This window comes from Lygodium microphyllum, chromosome 13 (assembly GCF_053477565.2).
Source record: "Lygodium microphyllum isolate KBCC chromosome 13, Lygodium_microphyllum_v1.1.10, whole genome shotgun sequence".
NCBI lineage: Eukaryota > Viridiplantae > Streptophyta > Polypodiopsida > Schizaeales > Lygodiaceae > Lygodium > Lygodium microphyllum.
Window position 1 is genome coordinate 66,854,876 of NC_141147.1, and position 23,404 is coordinate 66,878,279.

At 41.6% G+C, this 23,404-nt stretch overlaps 1 long non-coding RNA gene across 1 annotated transcript; it reads left to right on the top strand.

Annotated features, from left to right (window-relative positions):
• The first annotated feature begins 19,845 nt into the window (after window positions 1–19,845).
• LOC148026725 (uncharacterized) lies at window positions 19,846–20,347 on the top strand. Its single transcript, XR_015692779.1, has 3 exons — window positions 19,846–19,886; window positions 19,982–20,200; window positions 20,275–20,347. It is a non-coding gene; the product is annotated as an uncharacterized LOC148026725 (long non-coding RNA).
• The last annotated feature ends 3,057 nt before the right edge of the window (window positions 20,348–23,404 follow it).

Below are 23,404 nucleotides of genomic sequence, written 5' to 3' on the forward strand. Positions count from 1 at the left end.
GCATCCTTAAACAACAACCATGTAGATTTTATTGGTGTTTTGTTTCATGCTTTTCCCATTTTAAGCCCAAAAACCCCATTTTTACTCTAAAAACCATACTTTTCAGGTTTTTTCCATTTATTTTCCACACTTTAAGTGTATATTTTTTGAGTTTTTTATTATGAAAGATTGAAACCAAAAGCAAACATCATGTCCATCAATTTTCATCCCATATGAACATTGCTAACCTCATCAAATGTGAAAAAGGAGCCATTTTCTTTGTAAAAATGTCATTACCGTGTATTTTTCATTATTTCGGGTTTTTGAAAACTTGTTGCGGGTCTACAAACAAGGGCCCATTTGATGCTCAAAATAAAAGGAATCATTTTATGGCATTATAGTATATAAGTAAAGGGTGTTTCTTAATACCCTTCGAATGTGCATTATATAGCTGATTTTTTATAGGTGCACCTCGCAAGTTCCAAATGGAGTTGCAATTTTGCAATCAACATCTCCCTAGTTATTACTTGTCCTAGAATGCATTGTGTTTAATGGTATGTGTATAAACGCATGAAATTGTAAACATAACACATTTAAATAAATATTTACAATCTCATGAAAATTACAATTGAATTCTATCTAAAGATGCATTTAAATTCATGTTTCTCCTTTACAAAATACATGAACTTTAGATGTGGGTTTACTAAACTATAGTTGAGCTTGTGTGTAGATGCATTTATAAGTTTTTTTTGAAGGATCAACAAATGCAGCTATGTGGCTATCTATGAGCCTAATCCATTGTAGTGTATATATATTTGTAGCAAAAAGAAAATTTGAAGTGATAAACGTGTAATCTTTTAAAATAAACTTATCAACAGGATTGTAATTTGCAATTCTTAACTTACATGTGAAAACTTTGGTGAAGATGCATTGAACTTTAGGTATCTATTTTATTTACATGACCCTCTTTGAAGGGTCTACATGTCTCGGGTGGCTAGAGACAGCTAAGAATGATTCTTGAAAATGTTATTGCATATACGCTTCTAATTTTTATAGTTGACCATTGGAAATATACATCTGGGGATCTTAAAATGTAGAACAAACTTGGTGAAACTGGTTATTAATGCTAGTGCATGCTTATTATATACAAATATACATGTATTTGCATGAAACCCATGGTATGGGCCTTAGCAGCAAGCACAAGGTTGTTGAATACAAGTAACAACTTTTCAAGCTCAATAAAATTGAGAATGGAAAAGTTGATCACAAAAGGAGTTCTTGAGCCACCATAATAGAAAGGAATCTCAAGCTTTGGGTTAAGCATAATCATTAGTTTATTCACACAAGACATTTATATACATTGAATACAAGTAACAACTTTTCAAGCTCAAGAAAATTGATCATGGGAAAGTTAAGCACAAAAGGATTACTTAAGCCACCATAATAGAAAGAAATCTCAAGCTTTGAGTTAAGCATAATCATTAGCTTATTGACACAAGATAGTTATATACATAGAAGTAAATTGTATTACATGCATGTGTTGAATTGAATTTCTTACAACTACCACCAGAATATGGGTAGAAAATTCAAGTGTCATAGATTCCATTGATAACATGAAAAATATGGATTGATTAAGACACGGAAAACTTGTTTTTTGGTTTAGTAATGAAAGAAAATGAAGATTTATAAAATGATGATGTGATGGCACTTTTCAATTGGTGCTCCATTTTTTGTTAGTGCCCTTGATGCATACTAGATGCATGATACATGTATAGTGACTGATATGCTACATCTTGATATCATTATTATTTGATTGCAAATGAGTTGTGTCGAGTCTTTGATGTAGGTAAAGCTAGAGAATCATAAGGAGTCATGAGCCCTCATATGATGTGGTATATCATAAAGAGAAGAGAATGAACTCTTCCATAGTTATGCATGTCACATGCTTCAATGTGGGCTTTGGCACATGGAAGTAATGGCACGTAGGAAAGGCTTAATCACTGGAGGATTTCTTTTGCAGTGCGACCGATTTAGGCAATGTGAGAAGCTAAAGCCCAGAGAATACGAGATGGTGTCAACTAATAGTTAGACGATCAGAGCAAGGGTGATTCTTATATTAAGAAAGGGCAAAGAGAGTGGGCGGGGTGATATGCTGAGCCATAATCGAAAGACGTGCAGGGGGGGAGCCTTGTTAGTCAGCTGGTTTGTCAGCGATGAAAGGAATCGGTGGAGATGGAGCGCAACGACCAGGAATTATTTTTAATAGTGTGAGAGAAGGGTATTTAAGAGGACATAGAATAGAATCAGGAAGAGCGGTAGCGGTAGCAGATAGTAGTATTACAGCTCTTATCCAGTACTAATATCAATTGGGCTGCTAGCTCCATTGATCACGAAACACCTTTGGGCCGCTTCATATCCACTAAATATATTGATTGGGCCGCCTTAGCATCCTGGGTCCATAATCATCTTGATCAGATATTATCTTAGCATCTATTCCGCTGCTGATCATCATGATCACCATCTCCTTCTCGATCGCCTTCTTCCTACCGCTGCAGTTGCAGGGATATTAGGCAGCTGATGCAGCATCTTCAGGAATCTTAGCTCAAAGCTCTCCATTTCACCTCTAAACTCGGCTCTTCTTAGACCTTCCCTTAAGGATTTTTGGGTCCTCATTTCAATTGCAGGAAAATTGGAGGATTGGCGCAGCTGCTTTCAGTAATTTTACCCCCGATCAGATGATAAGATCATGGTGATGAGAATTGTTCACGTGTGAGAGTTTTGAGATGAGAATCCTGATGATGCTGCACCATCTCCCCCTCCTAATTTCTCTCTCTCTCTGTGTCTGTTTGTCTCTGTCTCTCTCTCCCCCCACACGGGAGCGTACTCCTTAAACAGGGACACTCCTTGATCTGTGTAACGTACTCATATATGTCCATATATATGAGTGAAGTTAGGGCACGCTAATGACCCTATTTATTATTAGGCTTCTTTCTGGCATGAGGAATGATACTACGACTAGTAATGGGACGCGTCTTTATCTGTAACATACTCATGCATATCTATATATGTATGAAGTTAGCGCTTTGTAACAACCCTATTTGCTATTAGGCTCCTTTGCAGTATGAGGAATGATAGAAACCAAGAGTAGCGATAGATACTAATAGTAATGACCTCATTAGATTTTTGCGTATCTATTATTAGGACCTCTAAATTTTTGCCATTATGATTGTGACATGAGTTTTGCTTTGACAATGCTTACAAGTAAATTATGTATAAAACATAGAGGTAACAACTAGTTTAAGTAAAGGAAATATGAAGGACTATGAAGAGTACAAAGTTGTCTTTAAGTCAGAGTATGGCAAAATCTATTCATGTGACTTCACAAGGTAAGCTGTTGTCAAAAGAAAATGTCATAGGTATTAGTCTCTACATTACACTTTAATCGTACAAGGTAAGCTATTATTAAAAGAGATCTTATGTTTTGATCAAATTGTAGAGAAAGGATGGTCTCTATGGAATCTCAAAAGGTTATAACATGCTCTCTCTTTTAGAAGATATGTAGAATATAGTACAAGTCCTTATCCATTGCACAATTATCATTGTCAACTGAGATAGCCTCAACTAAAGGAAAGTATGCTATTGCAAAGGTATACATACCAGCTAGTAGTGCTAGGTTAGTCTGTCTCTTGTTCCATAAATATTGACATATTCCTGATATGTTTATCAGAAAACTATAAATTGAAGTAAAGTAGTCAAGTATTTACTCTTACATTTTATATCGATCATAGTTTGAGTTTTGGCAATAAAATGCCTCTAAGAATTTAGGTTATTGATCAACATGCAATCTTTAACACAAAATATAGCTACATTTTTCTAATTTACACCTCATAGAAAGCCCAATTTGCAAAGTGAGTGTTTTGTTGGCATAATTCTCTTTTGGTCATCTTTTATTTTGGCAACAATATCTAGCACATGTCCCCAAAAAACATTGAACCCCTAATCGTGAGGCAAGGTCCACATTGGATCACACAAATAATAGCGGCATAGTCCCCTTGCTCCATATATTTGATATCATCTTAGCAAGATAAGACTCCTTGTAGACCTTATAGCCTCTTAACACAAACACCAGTTTGACATGTTTCACCAATAAAAAATGTCATGCTATGCTAACTTGTACGTCTCTCTTCATACATCTAAAAATAAATACTACATCTCATATCTCTATTTATTGGATTCACTCAATAAGATTAACCTGAAACAATATAAGTTAACAAGTATATTTTGGGCCTCCTCCTGAATCTCTTTTTATGTAATTTAATGTTATATATATGTATATACATATATATATACATATATATATATAGTTTCTCTCTTTTTCTTTATTCCCCACACTAATTGACCACAAGGAGAGAGCCAAGCTTCTTCTTAAGATTTGGGTCGTATTAGGGGATGCCATGCTAATAGAAAGATTTTCTTCCATCACTACCATTCATGTCACACTATGGGTGAGGGAAGAGAATGCCTACTTAAGCATAGTGGCACATTAAAATTTCTAGAAAGATGGAAATGGTGATTGGTAGTTTAGGGTTGGTACTTTGTAAGAGAGCAAAAAAAAACCCTTGGTTAGCACTTTGTGTTACTCTTGGTAATTTTCAAGGGTTTTCTAAGGTGACGGTGGGGGAAAGGAGGCTCCACTAAGCCTAAATAAGACTTAAGGTTATTAGGCGTAGACGTGGGGTTTCCCTCCCCCTATTAACCTTGGATTTGACCCAACTATAAGCCTTAATAGGTCCCCCACAAAACACTATGTTGTCCAAATAATAAATGAATCATCTAGAAAGGTCTTTTAGTGGAACCAAGGTTTTGTAAGTCTAAGTTCTTAGAAATTGTGAAGTTAAGTCCTCTCCTTCTTGAATAATTAATAAGTGGAGGACCTAACAGGAGTTTCGCAATCTATGCAATTTTTTGCAAAGAGAAGTCATCAAGCTATCTACTTCCATAAAGGTGAGTAATCAAGTGATCTACTTGCACTTTCTTTGGAAGAAATAAAGTTATTTACTTGCATTGATGCAATCATTATGCTCTTCAAGAAATCACAACAAAACAAGGACAAGGTTGCACTTTGGAGCACCAATATCCCTTCACAAGTATGAACTTGGAGACTTGAGATAATATTTGTTGCAATTTTCCCTTTTCTTGCATTGATATAGAGCATATATTAGAAGTTTGAAAGAAAAGAAAAAAAAACACATGTTAGTAAGTAACTTAATTTGGGTATGACTCACATCAAGGATCCCAAGGATGAGTATGATTATTTGAATGAAATTTGTGGGACAACTGCTATTTCAACCTCTAAAGATTCTCTTTTATCTTTGAAGGGGACGCAATGGCAATGGAGAAGGAGAAGAGGAAGATGCAGGAGAGAAGAGCACACACAATTGTAGGTGCTGTCCAACTAAATTGACAGTCTTATTGCACTATCATATTATATATGAATAAAGAATGGGCGGTCACAGTATACACAGGTAGGCCCAGAGGCCTTTTACCCCAACAACCTCCCACTAAAAGGCCAATGTGGCTAGGGAGTGAAAACAAAGAAAAGAAAAAAAAGACAAGGTGAGGAATCATAACATCTCACCCAACACCCAATCAGAAAGCGAGCTGTGCAAGAAGTGTCGGGAACCTTTGCAAAAGAAGAGTCAAGCATCCCCGAGTCCATGACATCCAGGAGATATCGTTCCCACAGCTCCATACAACGGAGCAATCCAAGAATGCTTCTCATGAAGCAAGCACAACTCATCAGCGGACGGCTATAAAGCATCAGAGTCGCACATAGCATCACCGTGCTGCATATAAGACAGCAGAGAGCAGTCAAACTCTCTAGAGTCAATCACTGAAAGAGGGCCAACATCCCAGACACTCATCCAACAGGGTCTCAAGACTACATGTGGCCTTAGCGTAACGGAAGATTGACATATGGCTAGCTGTCTAGCCTGCAAATCTACAAGAAAACGGCTCTCATGAGCCTACAAGGGGTCTAACAACTGACCACCAACATCCTGACCCTGACTGCTATGCATAGCTATGTCATTTGAGCCAATAAGTGCCTCATTTTCAGCATAAACACCTTGCTGTAATGGCACTGTAGCTACTGTAAAATCATCCATAAAGCGTATTGAATGCTCATCAAGAGGACTAAGAGGTGTCTACGTCTCATAGAAGACAGCATGACAGCTACGTATGACCTGCTGGGCATCCAAATCCCATAATCTGTAGGCCTTAAAGTCACCATCTCCATAACCAAGGAGGATACATCTACGTGACATAGGCTCATATGGCATACGTACAAATGCTTGGCAGCCAAACATCCTCAAGTAATCATAGGAGGGTTGCATGCCACTCCATGCCTCATGGGGTGTAATACCATCCAAGGTCAAGCACGGCATCCTGTTAACCAAATAGACTGCTGTCATAAGGGCCTCATCCCAAAAGCCATAAGACAACCCAACTGTGGTAAGCATAGAAGCAACCTTTTCCTGTAAGGCCATGAGAAATCCCATAATATCGTGGGCACAAGAAATCAATGCCATACTGCTGACAAGAGGTCCGAAAGCTAGGAGAGAGAGCATGACTCTCATAATCCATCTGCAAGCACTAGGCCTGCTACCAGCAGAATCCATAAATCTGTCAAGCATAACTGCAGCATCCTCAATTTGCACCAAGGGAAAATCCCAAGCACGAGAAGTATGATCAACAAAGGTCACAAAGTACGACGCTCCACCAAGTGTTTGGAAAGGCATAGGTCCATATACTGCACAATCGACAAGATCTAGAGGAGCATGCCTCATACGATCGCCATAAGCCAAGGGGGCTCTGCGCAAGGACCAAGAGTACAATCAGGGCAAGCATCAAGATCTGTAAGTGACATAGGAGGCAGCAATGAGTTTGAACGAGACAATATCTCCATCTCTCTATGGTGCATATGGCCTAGGCGATAATGCCATAACAATGCATGTGGTATCCGAATAACTGCAACCATAGAATCTCCGACATGAGAGACATTCACTGGATAATGAGAACCAACTCGAGAACCTCTGGCCAAAACCAAGCAACCATGACAGATCTTCCATGACCTATTCTGAAGAGAAACACAGTAACCTACATCAAGCAACTGACTGACAGAAATCAAGCTCTTACTGAGCATGGGAACATGTAAAACATCCCTAAGCATAAGAGAAGTCCCATTAGGCAAAGCTAGGTGTATGTTCCCTGTACCAACAATAGCATAAGTCTGCTCAAGGCCCAGATCAATACATCCATCAACCTCCCTATAAGAAGAGAACCATGCTCTATGAGGGGTAACATGACAAGATGCCATAGAGTCGAAAAGCCAATCAAAGGCATGGGCCTGATCATTGAGCAAGTAAGCTGTAGGGAAACTAGATGACATGAGGACATGCTCAACTGCATCATCATGGATAACTACATGTACCTCACCACTAGAAAGAGTGGTAATACCTGCTGCATCACTGACTCTCTGCTCATGTCGAGTTCGTCTCTGTCTCTGCTGCTCTCTAATCCGTCTAAAGCATTTTCTTTGAACATGCCCAAGCTTCCCACAATGGACGAAAACAACATCTAAAGTAGAAGAATGCTTTTCCACTCTTGCAGGATGCTGTGCAAGACATTTATCATGAGAGCATATGATATTCAGCCATGAAAACAGCCCATAACCATATGCATATGCATAGCTCTGTAGTACATCATGCCACCAAGGAACATCCAAGTCAAGTAAAGACCAACAAGTGGCAAAGCATCTTGCAAGAGTCTAGCTCCAGGTGAAGCCCAAACATCTATACAAAAATATCCAAATAAGTGGCTCTATAAGGTACAACAGTAGACCATGTGCATAGACGAATACGCATACATAGCATCTGCTCTCTAACCTGGACGGGCAACAGGAGCCCAACTAGCATAGAAGCTAGACAACAGAGAAGCAAGAAAGCCATAACTGTAAATCCTAAGAACTATCCAAGTGCACTGATCAGTAAGTATCCCGCATATCAAATGCAAACGAGCAATCACAGCTCAATAGGCAATTGCCAAAACAAGGGAGCAGTTCACTGCTCAATACCTATAAGTGCATCCAAGTAATAGCCAAGATCCATAATCGGAGCATCAAATCCCATATAGCATCCAAGGTCGTAACGAAAAAAGCCAAATCGTAACGAAAAAATCCAATTCAATGTCCAATTTCTCAAGGGAATGCTCAAATGAATGTCGAGATGAGCTCAAGCAGCTGCCATCCACAGCCAAAGCATAATGCATTCACCAAGACATCATAACCCGTACTGGGTAGCCTAGGCATAAACCATGTCATAGATGAAATGTTAGCTGCAAAGAAGTGACAGTCAAACCCAAATCGAGCTCTAATCTCAGCTCAAAAGCATTTCGGAGCATAAACAAGACATGTGGCATAGTCCAAATACATCATGACATCATACCGAGTAGCCGAGTAGCCGACAGCATCACATAAGCCATAGGCATACAAATACATGTTGTCTTAGACTTGAAATCTATTGCAAAATATTTTTTCATCATAATTTGGTAAATATGACATCACCATCACGTACGGAGCGTGCCAAAACCCCACGTTAGACTCTTATCTTGCCTGAATCGGGTTCCAAATGCCCGAGATATGACAAAAAGAGTAATTTTTGGGCCAGATTTTGAAACAGGCGCAAAAAAAACGTGAGCTGGCTAGGGGATCTGCTGTCCCACTTGTCAACAATGGGGCCCAAAGGAGGCACAAATGGGGGCCAAAAAAGGCTTACACCAAGCCTCAGCAAGCCTTGATAGGCTGGAAGCGAGATCCAGGTGAAGGAAGCTCCAAGAGGTGTGAGCTGTGGCTGCCCACAACCTGTGAAAACCCTGTTGAGCTGAAAATTGAGTGAGAATGAAGATCTTATACCTTGTGTGGAAGGCCGGGATGAGCTCTTGAAGACCCACTCTGATACCACTTGAAGGGGATGCAATGGCAGTGGAGAAGGAGAAGAGGAAGATGCGGGAGAGAAGAGCACACACAATGTAGGTGATGTCCAACTGAATTGACAGCCTTATTGCACTGTCTTATATATGAATAAAGAATGGGTGGTCACAGTATACACGGGTAGGCCCGGAGGCCTTTTACCCCAACAATCTTCTCCAAACCCTAGCTATGGCAAAACAGGGTAGTAGCTTCAATAGTCAAAAATCATTAAAAATCTCACAAGATTACGCATCTTTTCCTCTTGAGACTTTCTATTTGGCCATGGAGTATTAATGGTAGCAAGATTGACTTATTTCTTTGTCTCTTCAAGCTTTCTTCACCAGCTTCCAATGGCTATAGACAACAAGCTAAAGCTAAAACTCTTTTAATCTCTTAAAATTGCTCAAGAAAGCTTTCATGTAGGGCCAAAGAATATTACTCCAGCAAGCATTGAGTGGAAGATTGAAGAATTGAAGAAATTTCAGCATATTGAGCCTCTTGAAGCTCATATTGAAGGATATTTTGGGGCTTCTCTTTAAAAAGTTTGAATCTTCAACATTCAAGTGTTCAAATAAGCTCGGGGTATTGATGCTTCAGGGATTCAACCTTATTCAAGCATGTATGGGTTGATTATATGGATTCTTAGAGCTTCATGATGGATTCATGGTAGATTATGGAAGTTTCTTCAAATATTGGATTGAAGCTTACATCAAACATCTTCTTCAAGCTTAATCAATGCATTTTACTTGCTTAATCTCTCAAATCTCTTAATATCGACTTGCTTTTAAGCTTTTCCACTTGTTGATGGATTATTTATCAATTAATTCTCTAAATTGATCAATAGATCAGATATTAGAATTCTTCTCATTAATCAAAGCCTATTTCATTGAATTTAAATATTCATTTCAATCTTATTTCATAATGCGTATCATTTATAATGCCTTGATGCATAACCCTAATTTGGTTGTATGATTAATTTCTTTGCCCAAGATTGAAATATTGTAACTTGGATACACTATAAGGATATCAGGCCATAGCGACACCGATTAGCGACGATAAATAGCGGTGTCACTATTTGCATCGCAAATGCGACGCTCCACAGAGAAAAAAACGCGGGCCGAAACCCGAGCGCGTTTCATTTCGCACATTCATGAAATTTTTTGAGAGGGAAAGTGAGAGAGAGAGCAACCATTTTGCTTAGAGGGAGAGAAAGAGAAAAACAAGGTTTCTCACCGCCGCCACCGCCGCCGCCATCGTTCGCGAAGAAGAGGAAGAGTCGCCGTTGCGAAGAGGAGCCGCCAAACCCTTCTTCGAATCTTTACGATGAGTCCATTCTCTCTATCTTTTACTTATTTAGGGTTTAATTTGTGTATATTGAGAGATGGAGAGGAAATGAGGGAGAAAGAGAGGGAGAGGGAGAGGGAGAGGGAGGAAATGAGAGAGGGAGGGGGAGGAAATGAGAGAGGGAGAGGGAGGGAGAGTGCATTCTCTCTCTCTTTTACTTTTTCTAATATAATTTGTGTATATTGAGAGAGGGAGAGGAAATGAGAGAGAAAGAGAGGGAGAGGAAGAGGGAGAGGGAGAGGGAGGAAATGGGAGAGGGAGGGGGAGGAAATGAGAGAGGGAGGGAGAGGGAGAGAGTGAGAGAGAAAGAGAGAGAGAGGGAGAGGGAGGGGGATGAAATGAGAGAAGGACAGGGAGGGAGAGTGCATTCTCTCTCTTTTACTTTTTTTTGTATAATTTGTGTATATTGAGAGAGGGAGAGGAAATGAGAGAGAAAGAGAGGGAGAGGGAGAGGGAGAGGGAGAAAATGAGAGAGGGAGGGGGAGGAAATGAGAGAGGGAGAGGGGGAGAGAGAGAGAGAAAGAGAGGGAAAGAGAGGGAGAGAGAGAGAAAGAGAGGGAGAGGGAGAGGGAGAGGGAGAGGGAGAGGAAATGGAAAAGGAAGAGGGAGGGAGAGAGAAAGAGAGGGGGAGGGAGAGGAAATGAGAGAGGGAGAGGGAGAGGGAGGGAGACATTAAACATGGTAGGAAAATGAGAGAGGGAGAGGGAGAGGGAAAGGGAGAGGGAGAGGGAGAGAGAAGAAATGAGAGAAGGAGAGGAAGAGAGCAAAAGGAAATGAGAGAGGGAGAGGAGAGAGAGAAAAATGAGAGAATGAGAGGAGAGAAAAAAAGAGAGAAAAGATGTTAAACATAATAGAAAAAGAGAGAAAGAGAGGGTGTGGATGAGGGTGAGGGTGAGGGAGGGAGAGGAAATGAGAGAGGGAGAGGAAGAGAGAAAAGGAAATGAGAGAGGGAGAGGAGAGAGAAAAAGAAATGAGAGAGAGAGAGAAGAGAGAAAAAGAGAGAAAAATCGTTAAACCTAATAGGGAAAGAGAGAAAGAGAGGGTCGCGGTGAGGGAGGGAGAGGAAATGAGAGAGGGAGAGAAAGAGAGAAAAGTAAATAAGACCTTACAATAAGCTCATCCTAAGCTCATAGGGGTTAGGCCAATCCTCAACAAACCTAAGGGATATATGGCTAGAGAGCCCTAGCATACTTGTGCCTCCTAGCATAATGTTCTTCCTGCAAAGAGACCTCTCATACATGGGGCTTGTCTTAGCCTCCACCACACAAGTATACAACGAAGGCAATCAGTCTATCAGTATGAAAAACATTCATGTTTCATAATGTAAATCCAAAAATAACTTTGGATATTCCATAAAAATCAATCTCTTCTTAAAAAGACAAATACAAAAAACCATGCTTCGCAAAACTAAAACAGCATCACCACAAGATCGGGTGTGTTATTTTTGCGAGCTTTTGATTTCGTGCTTTTGCAATTGAAATTGATTTTTAGAGCTTTTTGAAACAACCTTGGATGCTTTCTACAAATGACATGTCAAAAATATATTGCGCATCATGCATTACTAACCCATTCACAATAAAGGGAGCAATGGTGTTAAATAATCACAACAAATAATAACATTCCAAAGTTTTGCATTACCCAAAAGGAGTACAATATCTAGAAAGGTTCCAAGATCTTCATGTAACAAAAAGGACATGTCACACCCTAATGAAGTGCATGATGATGAGTCCTCCAGAACAATGAATGAGCCATGCTTACGTTGGGCTTCCTACATAACAGGGCATATCTTACGTGTTTACCCTAACACAAAGGCAAGGTCAGTGGGGGTTAGTGCAGGCTTATGTATGACCATGTGCTCCTTGGGTTGAAGGCCAAGTATGTGCATGTACATATAATACATATGTTTGCAAGCAAGAAATGCCTTTTGGGTAGATTCTCTTTTTTGAAAATCAGGACAAGTGCACCTAGGCTCTTCTTTGATGTGCACATCATAACAACTCTCTGTCAAGACTCGAAATACTGAATGTTGTCTCTCAAGTTGCACTACCTCCTCCAAGAATGTCACAACCATGCAACCAGCTGCCTCTATTCTCTTTTGTGCATCTTTGGAAATTCCATGTCTCCACTTGCGTCTTCTCCCGCTTGAACCACATTCTATAGAAATAGGAGGTTTGCTCTTCTCGTTCCTTAGTGGTGCTGTAAAGCAGGCAAACTTGAAACCAACCTGTCTTAGGCTGCTACACTCTTCCTTCGATATATTTGTTCCTATATCAACTGGCCACAAAGATGGAACAATTGGTGATGCTATCACCTGTTTCTGCACAACGTTTGTATGCTTGACATCATGATTACATAACCATATCCATTGTGCAATGGCCTTGTTCTTATAGGCTCTCTCAGACCAAAAGCATGGTGCGACTAACCCCACTTGCCGACTCTGTAATTTGCTGCTGCAATTCTTTCTACCCTCCATACCAAAACACTTTCTCACACAGTTAGGTGGTGTCCTTCGTAAAGCCCACTCCTCCTGTGCCACTTCTACCTCTTCTACGTGAGTTGACGTTTCCGCATTTGGTGCACTTCCTCCACCTGCAAAGGGCTTGATTGGTATCTCCTCATCCTCTTGGATACATATCTCTTCCATCTTTCCATCGTCAAACTGTATACTCCGCGGCCTACCCCTAATTTTCCTTTGCCTTGACTCCATCACGTATCCCGGTCTATGAGAACTTACAGTTGCTCCACCTCCCTTCTTTTTTCTTTGCACAGTCTCCCTATCACCTTGCATTATAGGCTCCTCGTACAAAGGACTTCCAGCTACAACACCTTGCAACGCCCGTGCAACAGAGGAGGGATTTGGGGATTCCCTTTTGCTGGCACTAGCCAACAAAGACTCCATAGAAGGCCCAGATCTAATAAACCTCCCCGTGGTATAGCCCAACCTCTTTGCATATTGAATATATGCATTCAAAACATCACTAACACATGCATCATAAAGTGATATCTTTCGTTTTCCACCCTCACCTGCTAACCAACTAGTATGGACACTTTCTGATAAGTTTATGCTTGGAATTTGAGCATGTTCCCAAGGACTTTTGTTAGCCTGCGGAGTCAAATCCAAAAATAGAATCAGTAGCTCTCCCCATTGCTACATTGTGCAACAAATCTTAATGAGCTGGAAAAAATGTCACACTTACATGAGATTCAATTCCTCCCCAGTGAGCAATTCTTTGCTCCCACCATTTCAACCACCTATCCAAAGCCTTGATGTGTTCCTTGTTGACATTTCGTGCCCACCAATCTCGGATAGCAGAGGCCTGAAGTGAGGCTAGTTGAGTTGTTGTTGCTAGCCTCCATGCTTCACACAATTCAATGTGGTGCATTTGTTTATCCACAGTGACTAATTTCTTGGTATGCTTTTGCAAACTTTGCTCCCAATGAAAAAGACAAGAACGCTCCCTCCCTTCCATTATGTTATGAGGCCCTCCATTGTACACAGCCCTTATTGCCATCCAATTTGCACTTGCCTCATCGGACATAAATCCAGCAAAGTCAGGTGGATCATGGCCACATTGAACCATGACAGAATTCAAATTTCTCCAAAACAGGATTTGAGACTCTTCGTCCTCCTCTTTAAATTCACATATTGCAATTACCTGCAATGCTCTCATGCCAGTTCATGATTGATACATTAGTATAGTGTTCATCAACAACAATTTAATTTCAATAAAAGCTTTCATTATTTTGCCACATACATGTGATCATAAACTGAACAAGACATAGTTGCCCACCCATCAATCCTATGGGTATGATCAAAGTGCACCCATGCACGTCGTAAATCTCCAGTCCCAATTCGCCTCATACGATTCACTAAGTCCACCCCTGATGCTGGTCCCTTGGTGGACATTTTAAACAAGTAGCACTTCTCCTTGGCATCACCTTGTCCTGGAAATCTACTTCCATGGAAAAATGGGAAGACACAACGTTTTTGCAAAAGAATTATGTTGTCATACCCATCACCAACCACCTGACCTTGTTTGGCTCTCTCTTGTGAAACAATGCCTTTGAACCTATGTGTTTATTAGAGGGTTATTTCAAATGCAGGACATACATTGTAAGCAGAAAATAATAATGCACAAGCCTACCCTTTATTCTGCACAAGTGGCATCATTTCTTCTAGAAAATGATTAAGATCCACCTCTGTCGCCTCCGACTCGTCTTCTTTTGTTAAAGATTCAAACAACATCTGCCGAGCGACTAGCATCTGTATTTTTCGTGGGCCTCCCTTTTCGTTCTTTAGGACCGTGCTCACAAGCCTCCGCACCTTGTCAAGGGTTGCCCTCTTAGTGCCATGTTGAACACTGTGAGCATGCTCCCCAACATGGATCACCAAATGTGTCATTGTAGGATCCAGTGGCAACACATAATAGATCATGCATTTGCAAATGGCTGCACAAGTAGCAACATTAAGACAATAGTGACATGTTATCTTGGAGTTTCCCTCACTTGCAGGATAACCCATGCTCATGGTTCTATCCAAGTGACCATGGAAAAAAACATCATTGTATTTTCCCTCTGTTATGTAGTAAGGACAAGTGATTCTAAGACATTGAAGACTTCCAAGACAATAGCTCAAGCGCACAGTGCACTCAATTGCCATATCTGTCTGTGAGGGCCGCGACCACAGGTGACCATCATATTTTTGTTCCATACCCATCATTCGTTTCTTGCTATCTGTGGCTGGAAGCTCAAAAGCAATTGTGCCATTATACTCGATTGGGAGCTCATACACCCTTCGTGGAGGTCCACAGAGCGCTAGTAATTTTTTCAATCTACTCGTTCTAGCTTTCTCCTCAATGAAGGCTGCAATCGAGTTATCATAGGAAGATAAGTCCTCGCTTTGGCTGCCCACACATAGGTCCTCCCCGACATTTGTGTCATCAACATCCTTCTTGTTATCTGAGTGTACGTCAAGACACACTGGAGTTGATTTGCTATAACCAGGAGTACAATCAATGTAGTTGTCAATCTCATCTTCTATTGACTCAATACTATTAGAGATACACACATAGTTACTTGAGTGCCTGATAGAGTAGGTGGCTGATAATGTACTATCAATCAGATAGTGCGCATGCCCTTCATGATCCCATCTTGGAGACACAGTGACGTTGTTTGCTCCACCATCATTCTCTATGACGGCTTGCAACCCCTAGAATTTTTGTGTTGGAGGCAATAGATTCTGTAGGTAGTACTCACTCAAAACAATCTCCCCATTTCTTAATGAAACCCTGTGCTCTAAGCAATCACACGCTAGTCTCCATGTCAAAATAGCAAAACTCGACATGTTGTGCCCTCTGGTGGGTTAGTATTTGATGAAGAGAAGAAAACTCTGAATATAGCTCACAGTGTGTATTTGATGAAGAGAAGGCGACAGTTCACCGTCACTACAAGCTGAGAGAAATCAATAGAAAAATTTACGACTCAACCACCCACCATCCTTCACCTTTATGCACTCATAATTTATTTATGTTGTATTAATTATTTAATTATTTAACGGCTAACTAGTTACCTAATTACGTAATCAACGGCTAACTTCTTTATTAGGGTTATTAAGTCTCTCCTCAACTCTCTCCTCTCTTTCTCAACTCTCTCCTCTCTTTGCTCTCTCTCTCTCTCCTCTCCCTCTCTCTCTCTCCCTTCTCTCCCTTCTCTCTTTCTCCCTTCTCTTTCTCCCTTCTTTTTCTCTCTCTCCCCCTTCTCTCCCTTCTCTCTTTCTCCCTTCTCCCTTCTCTTTCTCCCTTCTCTTTCTCCCTTCTCTTTCTCTTTCTCCCTTCTTTCTCCCTTCTCCCTTCTCTTTCTCCCTTCTCTGTTTCTCCCTTCTCCCTTCTCTTCCTCTCTCCGTCTCTCTCTCACGACGGTGCCCCACAACTCCTGCAGCTCGTACAGCTCCTACAGCTCTCACGACGGTGCCCCAACTCCTGCCCCAACTCCTGCGTGACGGTGCCAACTCCTGCCCCAACTCCTGCGCGACGATGCCAACTCCTGCGCGACGGTGCAACTCCTGCGCGACGGTGCAACTCCTGCGCGATGGTGCCAACTCCTTCCCCAACTCCTCATGTGGCAGCTCTTGCGACGGTGCAACTCCTCCAGCTCTCGCGACGGTGCGACTGTCCGTGGCTTTGTTCGTAACTCCTGCAGCTCTCGCGACGGTCAACGGCTTCGTTCATAACACCTTGGCTTTGTGCAACTGTCCGTGGCTTCGTCTGCGGCCTCCCAGGTAACACCTTGAGCCCCCCAATCGTCCTTGTCCACGCGGACGATGGGTGAGCTTAAGCTTTGTCATTTGCTTGAGCTTCGTGTGGGCTACGCTTTGTCTTTTGGTCACGCTTCGTCTTTTGCCTTTTGGTCACGCTTAAGCTTTGTCACGCTTAAGCTTTGTCTTTTGGTCACGCTTCGTGTGGGCTACGCTTCGTCATTTGCCGTGGCTTCGTCATTTGGTTATGCGCCGTCGTGTGGGCTACGCTTCGTCATGTGTGCTACGCTTCGTCATTTGGTTATGAGCCGTCGTGTGGGCCTCCAAGGTAACACCTTGAAGGCCCCCAATTGTCGCCGTCATGTGGGCCTCCAAGGTAACACCTTGAAGCCCCCTAATCGTCCGCGTCCACGCAGACGATGGGTGGGCTTATGCCCCGTGGCAACCGTCCCATATGCCGTCCGACGGGCCTCCAAGGTAAGAGATTGAAGCTTATGGTCGCGTCCGTGCAACCGTTGGGTGGGCTTATGCTTCGTCCCATGGCTACAAGCGTGTGGCTTCGTCCCATATGCTTCGTGAGAACAAGGTAAGAGATTGAACCCCCCAATCGTCCGCGTCCGCGTGGACGATCCGTGGGCTTATGCACAAGCGTGTGGCTTCATCCATGGCTTTGTCCCGTGACCTTAAAGAGATTGATTGTGTTGCTAATCTTAAAGAGATTGATTGTGTTGTTAATCTTAAAGAGGTTGATTGTGTATCTATTTGTAAGTGTGTAGAGAAAGTTATGGCATCTAAAAGAGTGCTTAGAAAGAGAAAGAAATGTGGGTCACCTCATAGTAGCCGTGAAGTCTGTATGAAGCTACGTTCAGGATGTGTTCCTGGGCGGATCTTAGAGCAAGAAGCATCATCGCGTTTGAGATCAGTGGACACTCCTTCAACAAAGAAAGGACGTGGTCCAAAAAGATGTGTCTACATTGATGACGAAGCACAAGTGGATGGGGACTCCAATACAATTGACGGGGTTGCGGAGCACACAGGTAGTCACTTATGTGTCCATTTCATTTACATATGACGCTTTGTTCAGTGTTATGTATTAAATATGATTGGTTTAATGCTACTTTTTTTTATTGTTACTTATTAATATCTGCTCCTACAGAGACTAATGTGCAGCATGATAGTCTAGATGACAAAGAAGAGGTGAGTGGTGATAGTGATCAAGGGGAGAATGATGATGAAAAAGAAAAGAAGCACTCAAGGAACTTAGGCAAGCAAGTCTCTCTAGGACTGATAAAGGATGTGATGAGTCAATTTTATATAAAAAAGAGGGCGCTGCCTCCTCTTGTGCCTCTTTGCAGATTAGTGGCTCATGAGGCAGTCAGATTTGCTACGGATGATGCCCAGTGGTTGATTCCTTCCTTTGATTCCACTGGTTATCTTGAGACTATGGGACACTTCCTTGTGTTAGTTGAAGGTCCGAGAGGGGAGACCATTTCTGTGACAGCCAGCAATCTAGATGAATGGGGTCCAATATGGCGTCAAAGAAATGAGGATTTTGAGAGGGATCTTGGAAGAGAGTGGCAAGACCTTAAGGGTAAAAAGTTCTTGGTTTGGGATGGAAACCACAGGCTTAAAACGTGGTGGAAACACATCAAGGAAAGTAAGTTGTCCACTATACATGCAAGTATTGAATGTTCGTATCCCATTCTTATGTTTGTTGGTTTTCAATTACAGAGTACTCCGACTGTGCTCACTACCATGTTAGTGTACGGTGCCAATTCATTGAGGTGCCAAAGGAAAAGGAAGCAGAGCCACTACTCGCACTAGACACCACCAACGCGTAAGTCTTCTTCCTTTAACTATGCTCCTCTTTGTAATATGTTACACTTACATTCTCATATTATGCTTTTGTTTGTTTTCAATAGTATTGCCAGAGCTCATGTTACTCCAAATATTGCGCATGAGGTGTATATGTTTCAAAAGTTTGGTATTGCAAACAAAGACTCCATTCTAGATAGATTGAGTCCAGTCATGAGGAAGTGGGCTGAGGTTGAGATGAGTATAGAGGCAAGGTATTATCATGGTGTTGCTCCATGGTATAACTCTCCTTGCGGTTTAATATCTCAGCTTGTATGGAAGGTGATTTTCTTTCTATGGCTCACTTGTATGAGATGTGCTTTTCTATCTCTAATTTAGTTTTTTTTTGGAATGATAGGATGAATTTCATGTCTTCATCTCAAAAGAAACTCCTAAGCTTGAGGCTCTTGGTCTAGATGAGGTAGAGAGGAAGAAACGTTTGGAGAAGGCTACAAGGGTGGAAGAGGAGCACCTTAAGGATAGGGGTTACAAATACCTATCCATTGCTAATCCCCAAAATGGTGATGAGTTCTTTAAGTTGTTATTTGGGCTAAAGTGGGATGATGCAAGCATGCTCAAGATCACAAGAGACAAGCTGTATTGTCTCACAAGCTCAAAAATCCCTGCGGAAAGGTAATTTGTATATATAACGCAAGGTGTGTGTATGTGATGCTTTTTTCTTCAATGCTTTCTATTTGCGTATATTGTTGTGCATCACAGGAAAAAAATATTGTTGCATCTTATGAGTCTCACAAAGGCCAAAGACCCCCAATACCCGCATTTTGGTGATTATAAGCTCTTTTAGGTTTACATGAAGAAAGAGACATATTGGGCTCACTTGCATTCGGAGGCACTACTTCAGATTGATAGGATACAAGTAGAAGGTCCACAGCTACCAGATTCATTTGAGGAGCTCTTTAAGCTTAACACGAAGAATCATGTCATGCAGGTTGACTCAATGCAGTGCATTCATATTGCTTTCTTAAGTTCTTTCTTAAAATGTATATGTGCTAATGTTAAGCGCTTGTGAAACTTGTGTAGGCTTTTGTACACCTCTTGGATGGAGTGAAATCTTCAGATGTTGCAGAGAAGATGCCAGAGCTTACGTTTTCAGCCAAACGTGTGATTTATAGGTTAGCATGCATTTTCATATTAGATTGTGTGTCTGATTTTCATATTAGATTGCATGCATTTGCTTGCGTAATTGGCAAGAATGTTGCAGGTGGATACTACAGTGTGTAGAAGAGAAGAGGCTGGATGCAGCTCCGCAATTCACAAGAGAGTGGATTGATGTTCGTGACGAGAACACTATGTATTCTCCATCATTACGTGAGAGAAAATTGACGGCATGGGAGGCAAGTGTTTGCCCTTGGTGGCTGGATTACCTTGTGGGGGTTATCCCTAAGCAAGAGAAAGATCTGCATGACAGTAAGTACTTCAATCTATGTAAACATCTCGTCGCTTTTGTAGCAATAGTTTTTGTGCTCATGCATGGGAGTCTAAGGATGAATGATACTATGTAGGATTCAAGGAGGGAGTTGATACTCATGAACCGCTTACCGCACCCACCACTGTAGAGGAGCAAGCAACCAAGGCTACCAAAGGTGCCACCCAGGGTACTCAAGGTAATCCAGGGAGAAAAAATGTGCCAGAGTCCTCTATGGCGCCCACCACCTCCTTTGTTGCAGATTCATCTCTTGGTCGAGAGAATTGGGAGAGGCGACCTATGACCCGTTTAGTAGGTGAGAAGTCTTATATTAACTTGAAATTCGTGTATGATTATTAAAAATAAATTACTTTGAAATAATTGTTGCAGGGTTCCAGTATCAAACATATGTCGATGCTCTATTAGTGGATGTGACCCAAATTGATAGATTTGCCCTTGATAGGTAGACATGACAACTACATATTGCAAGAACATCAATTTACATGTTGCATATAGCATTGCATCATCGTTTACTTTGCATTAATGACTATGTTATTTTGTGTATAGCATCAACAAGTTTTTTGCAACACAAAAGATGCATCTTTATAGCAAAGATGGAGTTCCATGTCAAGAGGTGGCTCGATTGATATTTGCGGATTTTCCTACGAGCTTGCTTATGGATGCTCTAGGTCCCATCCCATTGGGTAAGTTATGCTTTCTATCACACAAGGTTTACATCAAACTCACTTCTCATATATCATAATGCCAATGTTGTTTGTAGAGGGCATGACTATTCCCAAGTGGAACACGTTCTCAAAGGGTCTAGTTATGGGTTGTATGGACCTTGCTCGCGAGTATTTGGCCAACCAGGGATTCTTAGTCACTATGTGCTTAGCAGAGCATATAGGTGAGTTTATTACGGATGCGGCAAGAGTGGGGTTTGTGCTTCACTGCACTTGGACACTCATGTGTGACTCCAAGGCTTATCGACATCCTGTTACTAGAGAGGCGGTAAGATAACAAAGTTGGATACGTTGAACGTACGGTTGTATGTTCTAAATAAAGTTTGTGTTACATGCTTTAAATAAAAACATGGATCACTTATTCTATTTTCACTCGTGAATAGGTACTTGATCTTACTGTGTGTCTTTGGCATCGTGCTGGTCATGTTGTGCCTTGCTACGACAGAGAGGCTGGGGAGAAGATTTCAGAGAGATTGTTTCCAGCGTATCGTAGCTACATGATGGATGATTGTGTCTTTCCCATGGACGTTGATGGTGTCATTGTCAGAGGCAGAGCAAAGAGGTCTCATCTTTTCTTTCGGTAAGTAGTCTTGCATGTTTTTGCTCTCAGGTTACCTTGTATGGTATTTTCATTGTTTCTACTTGCATGGCCGCAAAGATTATGTATCTTGATTGGTGATATGTGATTGGTGATATGGTTAGGTGGTTACTAGCTACATTTACGAAACACTACGACTATGTTTTGGATGTGTTTGCGGGGTGTGGTGGTTTGGCGCGGGCCAGTGCAGAGGAGATGAGACATTGCATGTGTCTAGAAATAGATTATGTGCTCTATGGGGAGTGTTTGTCCACCATAGTGTGTGGACCGGTACCATGCTGAGAGAGTGTGTGTTTTTTTTTCGAGAGACTCTAGACATTTCATTTTGTTACTACTTTTATATATATGTTTATTATACACTTCGTCATGTGACTATGCCCGATTTTGTCTAAGAGATTACATGCATTGGGATCTTTGATTTGTTTTTAGGAAGAGTGTACCTTGCGACTATTTGACACGAATATATTTTACTAGTTTTCCGTTGGTTTTGTTTTCTTGATGTGTGTTCATGTACATGCAACGTGTCGTACTCCTTAAGTAAGACTATTTATATGCAGAATGGATATGTTGCACGAAAAAGCTCGAAAAAAAGAGATTGATTAGAAAAGAACGAAAATGAAAGCCCGCAAAAATAAAATCCCCCACAAGTTCTCTTAGGAAACTCGTCCTCAACTATCAATTTTAATTAATAAATATAATATCAAATCACTTGCAAGGAAGGATACTCTTTTATCACTAACCCTCTTTCTTCCTTAGAATAGTCTTAGGAACAAATTTCTGCTCTAACAAGCATATATTTGAGCATAATAACTATTTTAAGGTTTATTCCACAAGTAATAGTAGTATATATGCAACCATCAAGCTAGAGATCATGCTTTGGTATCTGTGGAGATCCCAATCTCATGCCCTCATAGAGATTGTAGTGTGCAATAGTGTGGAGAGAAGGTGGGTGAGTTATAAATGGTAAAGGAGAATTCTATTGATGATGGAGAGAAGATGAGGTGAATCACCAATTCTATTCTTAGTGAGTGCAACCTACCCATAGTATGGCATCCATGACTGATTGAAATCAATAAGACTTTGAAATCCTACCTCGAGTATTATAACTATTGTTTTGTGGTGGATTTTCTTGCCATAATTCACTGTCAATTTGTGCTTGTGTTTTCCACGGTGTGTTGACTATGGGTGTCAAATGCTCTAGTCGGATCTCTCTCTCTCTCCTCTCTCTTCTCTCAACTCTTGTCTCTGTCTTCATCTCTATATAAGTAGTCGTAGTCCTAGTCATAGTCGTGGTCATGGTCATCGTCATAGTCGTAGTCGTGGTCGTCGTGGTCGTGGTCATGGTCATGGTCGTGGTCATGATCGTGGTCGTGGTCATGGTAGTCATGGTCGTAGTCGTGGTCGTCGTGGTCGTGGTCGTGGTCGTGGTCGTGGTTGTGGTCGTGGTCGTGGTCGTAGTTGTGGTCGTAGTCATATTCATAGTCGTGGTCGTGGTCGTGGTGGTCGTGGTCCTGGTCCTGGTCCTAGTCCTGGTCATGGTCATGGTCGTAGTCGTGGTCGTGGTCATCATAGTCGTAGTCGTGGTCGTGGTCGTCATAGTCGTAGTTGTGGTCGTGGCCGTGGTCGTAGTCATAGTCGTAGTCGTAGTCATGGTCGTTGTCGTCGTGGTCGTGGTCGTGGTCGTGGTCGTGGTCGTGGTCATGGTCGTGGTCGTAGTCGTGGTCGTAGTCGTGGTCGTGGTCGTGGTCGTGGTCGTGGTCGTGGTCGTGGTCGTGGTCGTGGTCGTGGTCGTGGTCGTGGTCGTGGTCGTGGTCGTGGTCGTGGTCGTGGTCGTGGTCGTGGTCGTAGTCGTTGTCATGGTCATAGTCGTAGTCGTAACATAGAAAAAGAGAGAGAGATGGAAGGATAGGATAACAATTTAAGAAAGAAAAAAAAAGAGAGAGATGGAAGGAGAGGAGAACAATTTAAGAAAGAAAAAAAGAATGATAACAAAAACAAATTGTTTGTCATAACATAGACAAAATGGAAAACAATGAAGGTCCTATTGTTCAAGATCGCGATGTCGTATTGCTGCGCATTCGAGGTGTGTAAACCACCCAAAAGTCATGTGTGTGATTTGATACTTTGTACATACTTAGTCGTTATGTTTGCTCTTTCATTCTATGCCGAAGACGGAGAA